Source organism: Bombina bombina, chromosome 1 (assembly GCF_027579735.1).
Source record: "Bombina bombina isolate aBomBom1 chromosome 1, aBomBom1.pri, whole genome shotgun sequence".
Taxonomy (NCBI): domain Eukaryota; kingdom Metazoa; phylum Chordata; class Amphibia; order Anura; family Bombinatoridae; genus Bombina; species Bombina bombina.
Genome location: NC_069499.1, coordinates 1,555,242,414 through 1,555,261,410, shown reverse-complemented (window position 1 = coordinate 1,555,261,410; position 18,997 = coordinate 1,555,242,414).

Sequence of the window (18,997 nt, the reverse complement as noted above, 5' to 3'; positions counted from 1 at the left end):
CAATCAGAGGTATGAGCAGTTGTGTTACCCTGACAGTCAATATGATGATGTGCAACACAAAATTTTTTGTTTAGTTTCATTTAATTTTTATAAGTAAAATAAATAATTTTGTTTTGGCAAATTAGTTATGTTAAGTTAAATCGTTTTTTCGGATCCATTCTTTATTCATATGCATTATTCTATTCTAAAGTTTAGAATAGAATAATGCATATGAATAAAGAATGGATCCGAAAAAACGAAAGGATCCGAAAAAACGATTTAACATAACTAATATGCTGGTGATTTCCAAAACAAAATTATCTAAAACCATTCCGCCGCTGTCACCCACATTGCTGACACTAAATAAAGCTATTAACTCCTAAACCGCCGTCCCCCACATCACCAACACTACCTAAACCTATTAACCCCTAAACCGCCGCCCCTAAATAAATCTATTAACCCCTAAACCATCGTTCCCCGACATCGCCAAAACTAACTAAACCTGTTAACCCCTAAACCACAGTTCCCCGACATTGGTGACACTAACTAGACCTATTAACCCCTAAACCGCCGTTCCCAAACAACAACCTAAATTAAACTATTAACCCCTAAACCTAACACCCCCTAACTTTAACATAATTAAAATATACCTAAATTAAAGTTACAATTACTACCTATTTAAAAATAAATACAAACTTACCTGTGAAATAAAAATAAAACCTAAGCTAGCTACAATATAACTATTTACTGACTGCATAGTTAAAATAAATACAAACTTACCTGTGAAATAAAAATAAAACCTAACATTACTAAAAATAAAAAAACTAAGATTACTAAAAAATTAAAACTACAATTACAAAAAATAATAAACACTAAAATTACAACAAAAAAACTACCATTACAAAAAATAACGAAATTATCCACAAAAGTTTTTTATTCCTATTCTAATACCCCATTAAAAAAAGAAAAAAAAAACACCCCAAAGTAAAAAAAACCTAATCTATAATAAACTACCAAAGGCCTTTTTGCAAACAAACGGCTAGATTACGAGTTTTGCGTTAGAGGCTGTGCGGTGCTAACGAGCAGTTTTGTCTCATCGCTCACTTACATGCAGCGCTGGTATTATGAGTTTTCAGAAACCCGTCATTAAAAGCCAAGAAGTGAGTGTTGAGCAAAATTTTGCTTATTACCGCACTCCAATACCAGCGCTGCTTAAGTCAGCGGTGAGCTGGTCGTATGTGCTCGTACACGAATTCCCCATAGGAATAAACGGGGAGAGTCGGCTGAAAAAAAGTCTAACACCTGCAAAAAAGCCGTGTAAAACTCCCTAACGCAGCCCCATTGATTCCTATGGGGAAATAAAAGTTATGTCTACACCTAAAACCCTAACATGAACCCCGAGTCTAAACACCTTTAATCTTACACTTATTAACCCCTAATCTGCCACCCCCGACATCGCCGACACCTACATTATATTATTAACCCCTAATCTGCCGCTCCGGACACCGCCGACACCTACATTATAGTTCTGAACCCCTAACATCGCCGACACCTACATTATATTTATTAACCCCTAATCTGCCGCCCCCAACGTCGCCGCCACTATATTAAAGTTATTAACCCCTAAACCTAAGTCTAACCCTAAATCTAACACCCACTAACTTAAATATAATTTAAATAAATCTAAATAAATATTCCTATCATTAACTATATTATTCCTATTTAAAACTAAATATTTACCTATAAAATAAACCCTAAGCTAGCTGCAATATAATATAATAGTTACATTGTAGCTATCTTAGGGTTTATTTTTATTTTACAGGCAAGTTTGTATTTATTTTAACTAGGTAGAATAGTTATTAACTATTTAATAACTACCTAGCTAAAATAAAGACAAATTTACCTGTAAAATAAAACCTAACCTAAATTACACTAACACCTAAAACTACAATATAATTAAATAAATTAACTAAATTAAATACAATTACCTAAATTAAATTAAATTAGCTAAAGTACAAATACCCCCACTAAATTACAGAAGAAAATAAACAAATTACAGATATTTAAACTAATTACACCTAATTTAATAGCCCTATTCAAATAAAAACATCCCCCCTAAAATAAAAAAAAACCCTAGCCTAAACTAAACTACCAATAGCCCTTAAAAGGGCCTTTTGTGGGGCATTGCCCCAAAGTAATCAGCTCTTTTACCTGTAAAAAAAAAATACAAACAACCCCCCAACAGTAAAACCAACCACCCACACAACCAAACCCCAAATAAAATACTACCTAATAAAACCTAAGCTACCCATTGCCCTGAAAAGGGCATTTGGATGGGCATTGCCCTTAAAAGGAAAGTTAGCTCTTTTGCCGCCCAAACGGGCAGTTAGCTCTTTTGCCGCCCAAACCCTAACCTAAAAATAAAACCCACCCAATACACCCTTTAAAAAAACTAACACTAATTCCCTGAAGATCGACGTACCAGGAGACGTCTTCATCCAAGCCGGGTCGAAGTCCTCAACAAAGTTGGGAGAAGTCTTCATCCAAGCCGGGCAAAGTGGTCCTCCAGATGGGCAGAAGTCTTCATCCAGATGGCATCTTCTATCTTCATCCATCCGGCGCAGAGCAGGTCCATCATCAAGACAACCGACGCGGAGCATTCTCTTCATCCAACTAAAGCTGAATGAATGTACCTTTAAGTGACGCCATCCAAGATGGCGTCCCTTAGATTCCAATTGGCTGATAGAATTCTATCAGCCAATCAGAATTAAGGTAGAAAAAATCCTATTGGCTGATGCAATCAGCCAATAGGATTGAAGTTCAATCCTATTGGCTGATCCAATCAGCCAATATGATTGAGCTCGCATTCTATTGGCTGTTCCAATCAGCCATAGAAGCAAGCTCAATCCTACTGGCTGATTGGATCAGCCAATAGGATTGAACTTCAATCCTATTGGCTGATTGCATCAGCCAATAGGATTTTTTCTACCTTAATTCCGATTGGCTGATAGAATTCTATCAGCCAATCGGAATCTAAGGGACGCCATCTTGGATGATGTCACTTAAAGGAACCTTCATTCAGCTTTAGTCGTCAGATGAAGAGGATGCTCCGCGTCGAATGTCTTGAAGATGGACCCGCTCCGCTGCGGATGGATGAAGATAGAAGATGCCGTCTGGATGAAGACTTCTGCTCGTCTGGAGGACCACTTCGCCCCGCTTGGATGAAGACTTCTCCCGGCTTCATTGAGGACTTCGACCCGGCTTGGATGAAGACGTCTTCCGGTAAGTCGATCTTCAGGGGGTTAGTGTTAGGTTTTTTTAAGAGTGTATTGGGTGGGTTTTATTTTTAGGTTATGGTTTGGGCGGCAAAAGAGCTAACTGCCCTTTTAAGGGCAATGCCCATCCAAATGCCCTTTTCAGGGCAATGGGGAGCTTAGGTTTTTTTTAGATAGTATTTTTATTTGGGGGTTGGTGAAAAATAAAAATATATAATTTGTGTGGGTCATTCACTGAAATTAGACTTAGAATAGGGTTTAAAATCTAGGTAGCAAAAAAAAAGCTCAAAATTGGCTCAGCACTGGGTGGGGGTGTGGGGGGGGAGGCTTAGCAGTGAAAGGGTTAATAATTATATTATGTATTATGTATATTATGTATTCATATGGAGTGCCAGCCCCTCATAACAAGCATGATGATGTTTAATGCCCCTCCAAATGATTGTTAATACCGTGATTTGTATGCTAGATCTAACGTAATAAACACTTTATCAAATCTGATCTAACAAATATCTATTAGCCTAAATGTTTTTTGTCTGATATTTTGATTGGGGGGCCAGCCCCCCTAATTGAATACCTAATATCTCTGTAAATATGTTAGATTTAACAGAACAACTGACTGATCATACTTAATCTAACAAATATCTATCAAATTAAATACCCTTTTGATAAATGTTTTCTTAATGGGGGGGGGGTCTAATGACAGGCTAGCCTCCCCTCAAAATAATTGACAATAGCACTCTTTGTATCTAGATCTAATGTAATAAACACTAAAAAAGATCTAACCAACTGAATGAAGTTTGTTTTAAAATTTTGATTGAGGGGGGTAACCCGGGGGAGGATGGGAACTTATTTTTTAAAGTGTTTTGACACATGCTGGAAGGATAATTAAATTTAAAGGAATACTGAGCCCAAACGTTTTCTTTCGTGATTTAGATTTGAAAAAGAAAGTCCAGAACCCTGAACAGAACTTGTTTATTGGGGGATTTATTCACCAATAAGCAAGAACAACCCAGGTTGTTCACCAAAAATGGGCTGGCATCTAGACTTAAATTCTTGCTATTCAAATAAAGATACCAAGAGAATGAAGAACATTTGCAAATAGGAGTAAATTAGAAAGTTACTTAAAATTGCTGCTCTATCTGAATAACAAAAGAAAAAACTTGGGTTCAGTGTCCCTTTAAAGTACTTCCAAATGAAACAATTTGTATTGTATTTCAAAAAAAGAAGATTGTACTTCCAATAAAACCCCAAAATTGTTCTTCCAAAAAAAGAATTCAATTTGTCATTTGTAAAAAATGTATTTGTAAAATTAGAATTGTATGTCACAATTTATCTACAATGATAAAGAATCACACACACAATCTTATGCTATAGTGGAAACCCTTCCCAGAAGAGGTGTGGCTGTATATATATTCAAGGTAGGGGGGGGGGCACCATATTAATGCTCATGGTTTCGTAGTGGGGGGGGGGGGTCTCAACAAGATCATATAGATTTGATGGTCAGGTGTCCACATACTTTTGGCCATATAGTGTAAATTGTATATTCCTAGCTGAATTTTTCTTATTACATTTGAAATTGCCAATCTTTTTATTCAAACCCATATACATAATTATTTCACTTTAAAACTTCATTTTACTGTCATTGTAACAAACTTACTATAATTAGTTTAAAAAGCTCTCGCCCGAACAGGGACTTGAACCCTGGACCCTCAGATTAAAAGTCTGATGCTCTACCGACTGAGCTATCCGGGCTTCAGCTGTTGATGTTAACAAGTGACATTCATGAAGGTTGTTTTTCACTTATGATGCTATAATATGGGCGGTTTCACATTTTTTTCTAGTTATCAAATTAACTTTAGATTTTTATTTGTTCCTCTCATATTTAAGTCAAGAAAGCAACTTCAATAAACTTTATAATCACAACAATTTAATAAAAAAACAATCTGATTTTTTTTTTAAAAAAAAAACAAACATTATTAAAGGGACAGTATACACCAATTTTCATATAACTGCATGTAATAGACATAAAAATCCAGTGTAAAACCTTTTAAAAACGTACTCCCAGTTTAGCACTGTTGATAAGGTTAGACTGAGACCCCAGTGAAAGGGGCTGGGAAACAGGAACAGGCAGACACTCCCCCTTTCCCCTGCATATGAAGAGACCCATTACACAACCAGGAGTCTGTATACATCAGTATACATCTGACACTTTGGGGCTTGGTTACAAGTCTGAAAATCAGCACAATATTATCTAAATATAAGCAAGCCTATACATTTTTACCAAAACATCCCCAGATGGGCTATATAAAATATTTACGCACAATGAAAATTTCTTCCTCCCTCCTCCCCTTTCTATCTCCCTCGCCTTTACCTTTCAATCCCTAATAAATATTGTTTTAACAATTACTCGATTTACAAAAAGCTAGTTTACTAAAATGTTTTTTTCTCAAATTGCGCAACCACAAACCCGGCGCAGCAGACAAGTTACGTGCGTCGATTTTTCACGGCCTGTGCATTTTTTACTCCCATAGACTAACATAGAACTGGCGTTGGCAGTCAGTATCACAAAGGCAGCACATGGACTTTCGCACACGGAGAATATTTTACTCCATTCTCAGCTCACCACACATAGGCAGGTGCAGCAACCCTTGCGCACAGTAAAAAAGCAGCGTAAGTCCCTGGAAGGCTTAACAAACACCTAACGCATGCGCACTCACATACATTTGAGCCACACATATCAAACAGTTAAACCTTTCAAACCAGTATCCGCCCTCTGCAAGTGTGTCAAACCAATCACAAACAGCACAACCTCTCACCTGCAGCCTTTAAACACCTGACAGACAATGCACCCTGATTACCAACCATTTTTCCCTTGCAGTCGGTTTGCATGTCAGTTTATTAATTTCTTTCAGAGTAGACTGTCCCTTTAAGGTTACTTTTGGGAAGTGCGCTGTTTTGGATGATGGATCAGCAGGCTCTGCTGGATATAAGGTAAAGAGACATTTGTTTTCAAGATCAAAATCTTTGAATTAATTGTATGCGATGGAAGAAGAGACAATTTCCTTTTAAGAGATGGGGATCATATGGTGGATGATGTGGGGGATAAAGAAATATCTGTAGCACTGAACACTAAGATATCATAGGGTCTTTACGTGTTGGCTCACTAAGGACGAGATTACGAGTGGCGCGCTATCATTTTCGCTCGTGTTACAAGTTGAAAGTAAATGCGACCGCGCAAGCACAATTGAGATTTATGCTAAATTGATTACCTCAGCACTCTGTTTAAAAAGTTATACCAAACACATCAAAATTACATGTAAAAGTACAGTTACACTCAAAATAACACAATCTAATAAAAATTATTAAAAAAAATTGCACAAAAAGTTATAAAAGCTCAAAGATATGAAAAAAGGCAGGCAAAGGGCGTTAACATAGAGAAACATACATATACATGTCTAAATATATATACTGTATATATATATAATATATAAAATATGGAAATGGGCTGCACTCTCAAACTGGACAAGGAACACATCTTATGTTACTGCAAAATGCACAGACCTGGGTGCTCAATAGCACTCACAGGCAGCTGCACATTCCCCAGAGACCCAGGCAGTTAACCCTAGACAAGTGGGTGCAAAGCCCATAGGGAAAATTACAAAACGAATTAACACAACACAGAGGAAGTCTGGCACTCACTTGCAAGTACACAGCTAAAAATGGAAGAGTTATTTACCGCATCTGGCCAAATGGGTCAAGCTTAGGAACCACGTCAAGGTCTCTTCCATCCTGGGTCCCTAATACAGCCAAACAATGCAAGCTCTCAATCAAACAAACTGGATACCACCCAAGGGTGCACAGGCCTTATGTAATCTCCCTAGACACATACAAAACACGGAAATGTACTACACTCTTAAACTGGACAGGGTGCACATTGTATAACCCTGCAAAATGCACAGCCCTGGGTGCTCAATAGCACTCACAGGCAGCTGCACATTTCCCAGAAACCCAGGCAGTTAACCCCAGACAAGTCTGGGTGCAAAGCCCATAGGGAAAATTGCAAAACACAACCACGTCAGGGTCTCCCTAATACAGCCAAATAATGCATGCTCTCAATCAAACAAACTGGAAACCACCCAAGGATGTGTGTACATATGTTTTTATATGTGTATATATGTACTTACAGACATATATACACATATAAACAGATAAATACATATGTACAGAGAAGGAGAGAGAAGGAGAGAGAGAGAGAAGGAGAGAGAGAGAGAGAGAGAAGGAGAGAGAGAGAGAGAGAGAGAGAAGGAGAGAGAGAGAGAGAGAGAGAGAGAGAGAGAACGAGAGAGAGAGAGAGAGAGAGAAGGAGAGAGAGAGAGAGAGAGAGAGAGAGAGAGAGAGAAGGAGGAGGAAGAGAGAAAGAGAGAGAGAGAGAAGGAGGAGAGAGAGAGAGAGAGAGAGAGAAGGAGAGAGAGAGAGAGAGAAGGAGAGAGAAGGAGAGAGAGAGAAGGAGAGAGAAGGAGAGAGAGAGAGAGAGAGAGAGAGAGAAGGAGAGAGAGAGAGAGAGAGAGAGAGAGAGAGAAGGAGAGAGAGAGAAGGAGAGAGAGAGAAGGAGAGAGAGAGAAGGAGAGAGAGAGAGAGAGAGAGAGAGAAGGAGAGAGAGAGAGAAGGAGAGAGAGAGAGAGAAGGAGAGAGAGAGAGAGAAGGAGAGAGAGAGAGAGAGAGAGAGAGAAGGAGAGGGGGAGAGAGAGAGAGAGAGAGAAGGAGAGAAGGAGAGAGAGAGAAGGAGAGAGAGAAGGAGAGAGATGGAGAGAGAAGGAGAGAGAGAGAGCTCACATCAAGTTAGCGCACAATAACATTTTACTTTCAACTTGTAATTTGTCCGCTACCCAACTCGCACAAAAAGCTTAATTGTAGCGCAATTACCACATGAGCACTAAATAGCACTCCACTCGTATTTTTGCCCTAAATATGACCAGTTTAGGATCTAAAAAGAGAAGGACCTTCATTTACCAGTTTTTCAGACATGAACATTTGAATATTGTTACAGGAGACTAGATTTATAAATACATCTGAGGTTTATTGTGCAAAAAGAGACTGGGTGGAAGGACCATCTTTTTGGTGTTTTGACTGTAATATTACTGTGGAGAGAATAATTGATATTGTGGAGGGAAGATGTCTAATATTAGATGTCATTATTAATGGTGTAAATAGAAGAAATAAAGGGACGGACTTCACTTGATTTTTGCTGCACATGAAAACTTTATTCACTCATATAAGAGCAACGTTTCGGTGCTGCCTGCCCATTTTTCAAACTTGAAATTATCCTCAAAATATGATAACACAAATAGATCTTGTAGATGGTTTTTAAACTTCATTCCACTGGTGGTCGTGGTTATACGTATTATAACGGTCTATTGTGTAGTTGTAGTGATAAGATGTATATTAAATAATACATTTCTAAAAAGTTTCAGATTATATCGATGGAACTTTCTGACCATCTTTTGTTTAAAGTCACCATTAATGTAATAACACCTTGGTTTGTGGGAAAGGCTTTTGGAAATGTAATGCCACTATACCATGTCATGATTATGTTAAGGTGTGGGTGGGAATTCAGGAAGCAGGTGGGCGGCCCATCAGCAAAGGGAGGGGGAGGAAGTGGGAGGGCCCTACACTGTGGAAAATAAAAAAACATAATTTGTGCTTACCTGATAAATTTATTTCTCTTGTGGTGTATCCAGTCCACGGATCATCCATTACCTATGGGACACCCTCCCCCCCCAACAGGAAGCCGCAAGAGGACCACCCACAGCAGAGCTGTCCACACAGCCCCGCCCCCCCCAACTGCCACCACCAGTCATTCGACCAAAGACAAGCAAGAGAAAGGAGAAACTATAGGGTGCAGTGGTGACTGTAGTTTAAAAATAAAAAACACTTGCCTTAAAATGACAGGGCGGGCCATGGACTGGATACACCACAAGAGAAATAAATTTATCAGGTAAGCATAAATTATGTTTTCTCTTGTAAGGTGTATCCAGTCCACGGATCATCCATTACTTGTGGGATACCAATACCAAAGCTTAAGTACACGGATGATGGGAGGGACAAGGCAGGAACTTAAACGGAAGGAACCACTGCCTGTAGAACCTTTTTTCCCAAAAACAGCCTCCGAAGAAGCAAAAGTATCAAATTTATAGAACTTTGAAAAAGTATGAAGCGAAGACCAAGTCGCCGCCTTACAAATCTGTTCAACAGAAGCCTCATTTTTAAAAGCCCATGTGGAAGCTACCGCTCTAGTAGAATGAGCTGTAATCCTTTCAGGAGGCTGCTGGCCAGCAGTCTCATAAGCTAAGCGTATTATACTCCTTAGCTAAAAAGAAAGAGAGGTTGCTGAAGCCTTTTGGCCTCTCCTCTGTCCAGAGTAGACAACAAACAATGCAGATGTTTGACGAAAATCTTTAGTAGCTTGTAAATAAAACTTTAAAGCACGAACCACGTCAAGATTGTGTAAAAGACTTTCCTTCTTTGAAGAAGGATTAGGACACAGTGACGGTACAACAATCTCCTGATTGATATTTTTATTAGATACCACCTTAGGTAAAAAACCAGGTTTGGTACGTAACACTACCTTATCTGCATGAAAAATGAGATAAGGGGAATCACATTGTAAAGCAGATAACTCCGAAACTCTTCGAGCCGAGGAGATAGCTACTAAAAACAGAACCTTCCAGGATAAGAGCTTAATATCTATGGAATGCAAAGGTTCAAACGGAACCCCTTGAAGAACCTTAAGAACTAAATTTAAACTCCAAGGCGGAGCAACAGGTTTAAACACAGGCTTGATTCTGACTAAAGCCTGACAAAACGCCTGTACGTCTGGAACCTCAGCCAGACGTTTGTGCAAAAGAATAGACAGAGCAGAAATCTGTCCTTTTAAGGAACTAGCTGACATACCCTTCTCCAATCCTTCTTGGAGAAAAGATAATATCCTAGGAATCCTGACCTTACTCCATGAGTAACCCTTGGATTCACACCAATGAAGATATTTACACCATATCTAATGATAGATTTTCCTGGTGACAGGCTTTCGCGCCTGTATTAAGGTATCAATGACCGACTCGGAAAAACCACGCTTTGATAAAATCAAGCGTTCAATCTCCAAGCAGTCACCCGCAGAGAAATTAGGTTTGGATGGTTGAAATGACCCTGAAGTAGAAGGTCCTGCCTCAGAGGCAGAGTCCATGGTGGAAAGGATGACATGTCCACCAGATCTGCATACCAAGTCCTGCGTGGCCACGCAGGTGCTATCAAAATTACTGATGCTCTCTCCTGTTTGATCTTGGCAATCAGACGAGGGAGCAGAGGAAACGGTGGAAACACATAAGCCAGGTTGAAGGACCAAGGCGCTGCTAGAGCATCTATCAGCGCTGCCTTGGGATCCCTGGACCTGGATCCGTAACAAGGAAGCTTGGCGTTCTGGCGAGACGCCATGAGATCCAGTTCTGTTTTGCCCCAACGTTGAATCAACTGTGCAAACACCTCCGGATGGAGCTCCCACTCCCAAGGATGAAAAGTCTGACGACTTAGAAAATCTGCCTCCCAGTTCTCTACTCCTGGGATATGGATAGCTGATAGATGGCAAGAGTGAATCTCTGTCCATTGAATTATCTTTGAAACCTCCAACATCGCTAGGGAACTCCTTGTTCCCCCTTGATGGTTGATGTAAGCTACAGTCGTGATGTTGTCCGACTGAAATCTGATGAACCTCACTGCTGCTAGCTGAGGCCAAGCCTGAAGAGCATTGAATATCGCTCTTAGTTCCAGAATGTTTATTGGAAGGAGTGCCTCCTCCTGAGTCCATGACCCCTGAGCCTTCAGAGAGTTCCAGACTGCACCCCAGCCCAGAAGGCTGGCATCTGTTGTTACTATTGTCCAATCTGGCCTGCGGAAGGTCATACCTTTGAACAGATGGACCCGAGATAGCCACCAGAGAAGAGAATCCCTGGTCTCTTGATCCAGATTTAGTAGAGGGGACAAATCTGTGTAATCCCCATTCCACTGACTGAGCATGCAGAGTTGCAGCGGTCTGAGATGTAGGCGGGCAAACGGAACTATGTCCATTGCCGCTACCATTAAGCCGATTACTTCCATACACTGAGCCACCGAAGGGCGAGAAGTATAATAAAGAACACGGCAGGAATTTAGAAGTTTTTACAACCTGTCCTCTGTCAGGTAAATCCTCATTTCTACAGAATCTATCAGAGTTCCCAGGAAGGAAACTCTTGTGAGAGGGGATAGAGAACTCTTCTTTTCGTTCACTTTCCACCCATGAGACCTCAGGAATGCCAGAACAATGTCCGTATGGGACTTGACAATTTGGAAATTCGACGTCTGTATCAGAATGTCATCTAAGTAAGGGGCTACTGCTATGCCCCGCGGCCTTAGGACCGCCAGAAGTGACCCCAGAACCTTCGTAAAGATTCTTGGTGCCGTAGCTAACCCAAAGGGAAGAGCCACAAACTGGTAATGCCTGTCTAGGAAGGCGAACCTGAGAAACCGATGATGATCTTTGTGTATCGGAATGTGAAGATAAGCATCCTTTAAGTCCACGGTAGTCATGTATTGACCCTCCTGGATCATAGGTAGGATGGTTTGAATAGTCTCCATCTTGAAAGATGGGACCCTGAGAAATTTGTTTAGGATCTTGAGATCTAAGATTGGTCTGAAGGTTCCCTCTTTCTTGGGAACCACAAAGAGATTTGAATAGAAGCCTTGCCCCTGTACCTCCTTTGGAACTGGGTGGATCACTCCCATAACTACGAGGTCTTGAACACAATGTAAAAATGCCTCTCTCTTTATCTGGTCTGCAGATAATTGTGAGAGGTGAAATCTTCCTTTTGGGGAAGAAGCTTTGAAGTCCAGAAGATATCCCTGGGACACAATTTCCAACGCCCAGGGATCCTGGACATCTCTTGCCCAAGCCTGGGCGAAGAGAGAAAGTCTGCCCCCTAATAGATCCGTTACCGGATCGGGGGCTGATCTTTCATGCTGTCTTAGAGGCAGCAGCAGGCTTCTTGGCCTGCTTACCTTTGTTCCAGGCCTGGTTAGGTCTCCAGACCGGCTTGGACTGGGTAAAATTTCCCTCTTGTTTTGCATTAGAGGGAGTTGATGCCGCGCTCGTCTTAAAGTTTCGAAAGGTACGAAAATTAGTTTGTTTGGTCCTTAATTTATTAGACCTATCCTGAGGAAGGGCATGACCTTTTCCTCCAGTAATATCAGAAATGATCTCCTTCTGTCCAGGCCCGAATAGGGTCTGCCCCTTGAAGGGAATATTGAGAAGCTTAGACTTTGAAGTAACGTCAGCTGACCAGGATTTAAGCCATAGCGCCCTACGCGCCTGTATAGCAAAACCTGAGTTCTTAGCCGTTAGTTTGGTTAAATGAACAACGGCGTCAGAAACAAATGAATTGGCTAGCTTAAGCGCTTTAAGCTTGTCAAGTATATCATCCAATGGAGTTTCTACCTGTAAGGCCTCTTCCAGAGACTCAAACCAGAAGGTTTTTTTTTCTTAAGGTAACCCTCTAACTTTTTATCCATTGGATCTAGGAAAGCACAACTGTCCTCGACGGGAATAGTTGTACGCTTAGCTAGGGCAGAAACTGCTCCCTCCACCTTAGGGACCGTTTGCCATAAGTCCCGTGTAGCGGCATCTATTGGAAACATTTTCTTAAAAATAGGAGGGGGAGAGAACGGTACACCTGGTCTATCCCATTCCTTAGTAATAATTTCTGAAAACCTTTTAGGTATTGGAAAAACATCAGTGTAAACAGGCACTGCATAGTATTTATCCAATCTACACAATTTCTCTGGCACTATAATGGTGTCACAGTCATCCAGAGTAGCTAAAACCTCCCTGAGCAACACGCGGAGGTGTTCAAGCTTAAATTTAAATGTAAACATATCAGAATCAGGTTGAAGCATCTTCCCTGAGTCAGAAAAATCACCCACAGAAAGAAGCTCTCCTGCCTCAGCTTCTGCATATTGTGAGGGGATATCAGACATAGCTACTAAAGCGTCAGAGAGCTCTGTATTTTTTCTAGTCCCAGAGCTGTCTCGCTTTCCTTGTAACCCTGGTAGTTTGGACAATACCGCTGTAAGGGTATGATCCATAACTGCCGCCATGTCTTGTAAAGTAAACGCCATGGGCGCGCTAGATGTACTTGGCGCCACTTGAGCGGGAGCCCCTTGAGCGGGAGTCAAAGGTTCTGACATGTGGGGCGAGTTAGTCGGCATAACTTCCCCCTTGTCAATTTCCTCTGGTGATAAATCTTTTAAAGACAGAATATGATCTTTATAACTTAAAGTAAAATCAGTACATTTGGTACACATTTTAAGAGGGGGTTCCACAATGGCTTCTAAACATAATGAACAAGGAGTTTCCTCTATGTCAGACATGTTTAAACAGACATAGCTTGGAAAACACTTTGATAAATGTAAACAAGCAAAAAATAAAAACGGTACTGTGCCTTTAAGAGAAACAAATTTTGTCAGAAATTGAAAAACAGTGATAAAAAGCAGTAAATCTTATGAAATTTTTACAGTGTGTATAATAGACTAACAGAGCATTGCACCCACTTGCAAATGCATGATTAACCCCTTAGTTTCAAAACCGGATAAAAAAAACGATATAAACGTTTTTTTAACAGTCACAACAAACTGCCACAGCTCTGCTGTGGCCCTACCTGCCCATACAACGACTTTTGAAGGCACAAAAACCCTTTGTAGAGATCCTAAGTGTTCAGGGGACTCCTTCAGGGAAGCTGGAAGTCTGAAGCTGCAAAAACTACTGCACGATTTAGGCCTGAAATTAGGCCCCTCCCAACCTGTACTCACAGTGAGAGGGCCATAAAAAACTATCCCTAGGCAAAATCTAGCCAGCCATGTGGAAAAAACTGGGCCCCAATAAAGTTTTATCACCAATATGTAGAACAAAACGTTTAAACACTTCCAGCAAACGTTATCTTATTTTCAGTAATGTGAGAAAGTAATAAGAATATTACCTTTTACAGCAAGCATGATACTAGTCGTTATTAAATCACTGTAATCAGGCTTACCTTAAATAAATCTGGTATTAACAGCATTTTCTAGCATATTCATTTCTCTAGAAAAATTTAAACTGCACATACCTCATAGCAGGAGACCCTACACGCCATTCCCCCAGCTGAAGTTACCTCATCTCTTCAGTTATGTGTGAGAACAGCAATGGATCTTAGTTACAACCTTCTAAGATCATCAAAAACCACAGGCAGACTCTTCTTCAACTTTCTGCCTGAGGCTAAAACAGTACAACTCCGGTACCATTTGAAAATAATAAACTTTTGATTGAAGATAAACTACATAAATTCACCACATCTCTCTAGCTACTTCCTATATTGTCGAGAGCTGCAAGAGAATGACTGGGGGTGGCAGTTTGGGGGGGGGGGCTGTGTGGACAGCTGTGGGTGGTCCTCTTGCGGCTTCCTGTTGGGGGGGAGGGTGTCCCACAAGTAATGGATGATCCGTGGACTGGATACACCTTACAAGAGAAATAAAGGGAGAGGAATAGAAGGGGTGCTATACTACAGAAAAAATCTGGGGTGGGGGTGTGCCCTAACTAATGATCGTGGGAGGTAGGGGGGGCCACTACACTACAGAAACTTAAAAAAAAACAAAAAAAAAACAAAACATTTTTTTAAAAAAATGCGTTTTATACGTACTGGCAGACAGCTGCCAGTACCTATGATGGCTGCATTAGCTGTGGGGGGAGGGTTAGAGATCTGTTTGGGAGGGATCAGGAAGGTTGGAGGGTAAAGGGGGGATCCTACACTTCAGAAACAAAAATATAAAAATATTTCCACACTTGAATAAGCAAAATCTTTTATTGGAGGAGCAACGTTTCAGGACTCCTGTCTCTTTCTCAAGCTAGTGCATAATAATACTAACATACATTTTATAGGATACAAACCTAAATAGGTAATCACCTGTTACTGGGAGGAGGGGCTATATCACATGACTACATACCTATGGATCAGCTGAGCTTAGTGTTGAGCTGAAAGTTTAACCATCTCTCTGCTGGTTAAAATTGTTTGACTCTCCCAGGAGCAGTTTGTCTATAAGAGCAGTAGTCGTCAGCCCTGAATACTCATTCAGCTTTCCAGGAAACAGCTGTTTTGCTTAAAGGGAGTCAGACGAACTGCTCTTAAAGATTCAGTCTGCCTGATATTGCACTGCTTGTGCAACTCCGCTTGTTCATACCTTCACTTATTGGAACGTGACTGCCACAAGCAGCTGACCGATCCTGAGCGAGTCAGCCGAGCGGCTCTGAAGCTTCGGCTTGCCAGTTATTGCACTGCATGTGCAAATACACTTGTGAGTACTGAGCTCGTGATTATAGTTGTTGTCTTCACATATCTTAGGATTATCTGCACCAGAGCGCCTCTTCTTTGTCTTTTTCTAGGACGAGGGATATTAAAATTGGAGTACCTATTAAAAACAAAGGCAGCAAAACATAATCTAAATATATATAAAGAACTTGCATTAATTCTGAATGTTGCTCTTGAAAATGATTTAATAACTAACTTTTGCCAAAATGCCCTGTGGTAACCTTATTTTATATTGTGCCCAAGATTCACAAAGGTTTAGTTGACCCCCCAGGATGCCCCATAGTGGCAGGGATAGGGTCCCTTTTGAGTCCCACTGCTCAGTTCTTAGACAAAATCTTGTCTCCCCTAGTTACACAAGGTAAATCATATATAAAAGATACCACACATTTTTTAGAGATCATGAAATGGTTTACAAATGTCAATGATGAAATATGGTTATCCACTTTGGATGTATCTTCCCTGTACACGGTCATCCACCATTTGGTGGGAATGGACTGTATACGCAAGGCACTCTTCGATTGTAAAACATATAGTAAATCACAGATGGATCTATTGATCCAATAATTAGAGATGGTTCTAACTAACAACTTCTTTATCTTTGATAAAAAATACTATGTGCAAAAAACTGGCACGGCTATTGGGTCGAATATGGCCCCAGCCTATGCCTGCCTGGTTATGGATGCGATAGAAGAAAAATTTGTATACACCCATCCATTTCGCCAGTTTTGCCAGGGCTGGTACCTCTACATAGATGATCTGTTCATTGTGTGGCGGGGCCCCCCCTGACAAATTACTGTAATTAAAGTCAGATATTGAAAGAGATGTTCCTTTTCTGAAATTCAGTTGCAAGGTTGATTGCCATCAATTGGAATTTTCAGACACTTTGGTCTTTAAGAATAATGATTTGTTTGTAAAGTCCACTGATCGCAATACCTTGCTTCATAGAAAAAGTTTCCATCCTGAGAGTTTTTCAGAGTGTTCCCAAATCACAGATGATTCGGGTCAAATGTATAGTCTCTGACCCTGAGGTAAAGAAATCTAGAATTTCTGAAATGAGAGGGAAATTTCAACAGGGAGGTTACCTAGCTCAGGAACTTACTGACATTGAAAGGTCTCTAGATTGTCCCATTGCTCCATCCTTTAACAAAATAATTAAGAATCCACTAGGATTAATTTTGTAAGCACATATAACACAATGAGCAGACAGATCTTTAACATCACAAAAAAGAATTGGTTTTTATTGCAGGAAGCCTGCCCCAATATAAAAGCGTTCAAGGAAATCCTCAGGGCCTCATTTCAGAAGGGCAACACTATAGGGAAACGATTGGTGCATGCCAATGTGCAAAACACTAAGGAGACACCTGCCCTTATTTTGGTAAACCTAGACAAGGAACTTTTTCCTGCCTGGGATGCGCCCAATGTAATAGTGTTATTAAAAGTAATATAATATATATCTGGACACTACACATGTGAATCATCTTACGTGGTAAATGCCCTTAAATGCCCGTGTGGCCTCCTGCATATAGGAGGGACCACCCAAAAGGGCAGAGATAGGGGTTGTAAACACAAATCTACCATTAGAAATGAGTCCACTGCCCATTTTCTAGAGATGGGACACAAGGCTAATCAACTCAGATTTATGGTAATAGACAAGGCCCCTAAAAATCCCAGGGGTGGGTATAGAATAAAAAAACTCCTATATAAATAAGCCAAGTAGATATGACGTCTCAATACCATGCACCCAAATAGCCTAAACAGAGATTTTAACCTGCTTCCATTTATTTAAGGTCTGTCTTCCCTCATGTTATTTTTTTACATGGCTAGATAAACAACATACTTCATAAAATATTTTTGCAATATCGAGTTAATTTAGATTATGTTTTGCTGCCTTTGTTTTTAATAGGTACTCCAATTTTAACCAGCAGAGAGAGGGTTAAACTTTCAGCTCAACACTAAGCTCAGCTGATCCATAGGTATGTAGTGATGTGATATAGCCCCTCCCAGTAACAGGTGATTGGTTACCTTTTTAGGTTTGTATTCTATAAAATGTATGTTTGTATTATTATGCACCAGCTTGAGAAAGGGACAGGAGTCCCGAAACGTTGCTCCTCCAATAAAAGATTTTGCTTATTCAAGTGTGACCCCTTCATCTGTCATTTTTACATATTTGTGGAGGCCATCAGAGGGAGGCCTGGAAGGTGTTGCACCTACTTCACTGATCTAACTGAGGCTGTGACCATTAGGTGTTGTGCTGATCCTATGTGTGTAATATTAAATCTTCATACTGTCAGACTGTCTGCCAGTACCTAAGATGGGGGTGACCAGTGGGGGTGAGGGAGGGAAGAGAGCTGTTTGAGAGGGATCAGGTAGGGATCAGGGAGTGGGAAGTGTCAGTTAGGAGGGTAATCTCTACATTACAGCTAAAATTAACCTTACAAGCTACCTTATTAACCCCTTCACTGCCGGGTATAATAGAAGTGTGGTGCGCAGCTGCAATTAGCAGCCTTCTAATTACCAAAAAGCAATGGCAAAGCCATATATGCCTGCTATTTCTAAACAAAGGAGATCCCAGAGAAGCTTTTTCAATCATTTGTGCTATGATTGCGCAGCAGTATGTAAATAATTTCAGTGAGAAACCCAATGTTTGTGAAAAAGTTTTTATTTTTTTTATTTTTTTAAGATCGCTTTTGGCAGAGAAACAGTATCATGAAATATACCAAAATGGGGCCTAGATCAATACCTTGGGTTGTCTACTTAAAAAAATATATAGTTTTGACAGGTAAATAGAAAAAAAACAAAGCTCTATTACTGTTTAAATGGAGTGATAGCAAAAATGCTAAAAATCCTCAAGTATTTTGGGCAAGTTTTTCTTTAAAAGCCCCGCTAGTGAAGGGGTTAAAAGGTTTTTAATTCCACTTTTTTCTCTATGTAAGTGCTGTGTTTGCTCTACCAGACAAGTTGGTTTCTTGGGTAACTAGTGTAATAATTGTTTTCTTAATAAAAAACTGTTTGCGGTTTATTTTGTTTAAACAGCAGCTGGGGAAAATTGTTAAAAGTGTATTTTACTAGAAAATGGTTTCTTACTGTGCCATGGTTTCTTATTATTTAGATGGTATATTTCATATCAGGAATTCAGTGTTTTTGATAGGAAAAAAATGTATTCTTTAATTTTGTCAAGATGTTTCCAAAGGCAACTTTGTCCCTCAGGGGTCCTTCCGGCAGCTTTAAAGGGACATTGAACCCATTTTTTTTCTTTCATGATTCAGATAGAGCATGCAATTGTAAGCAACTTTTTAATTTACTCCTATTATCAATTTTTCTTCA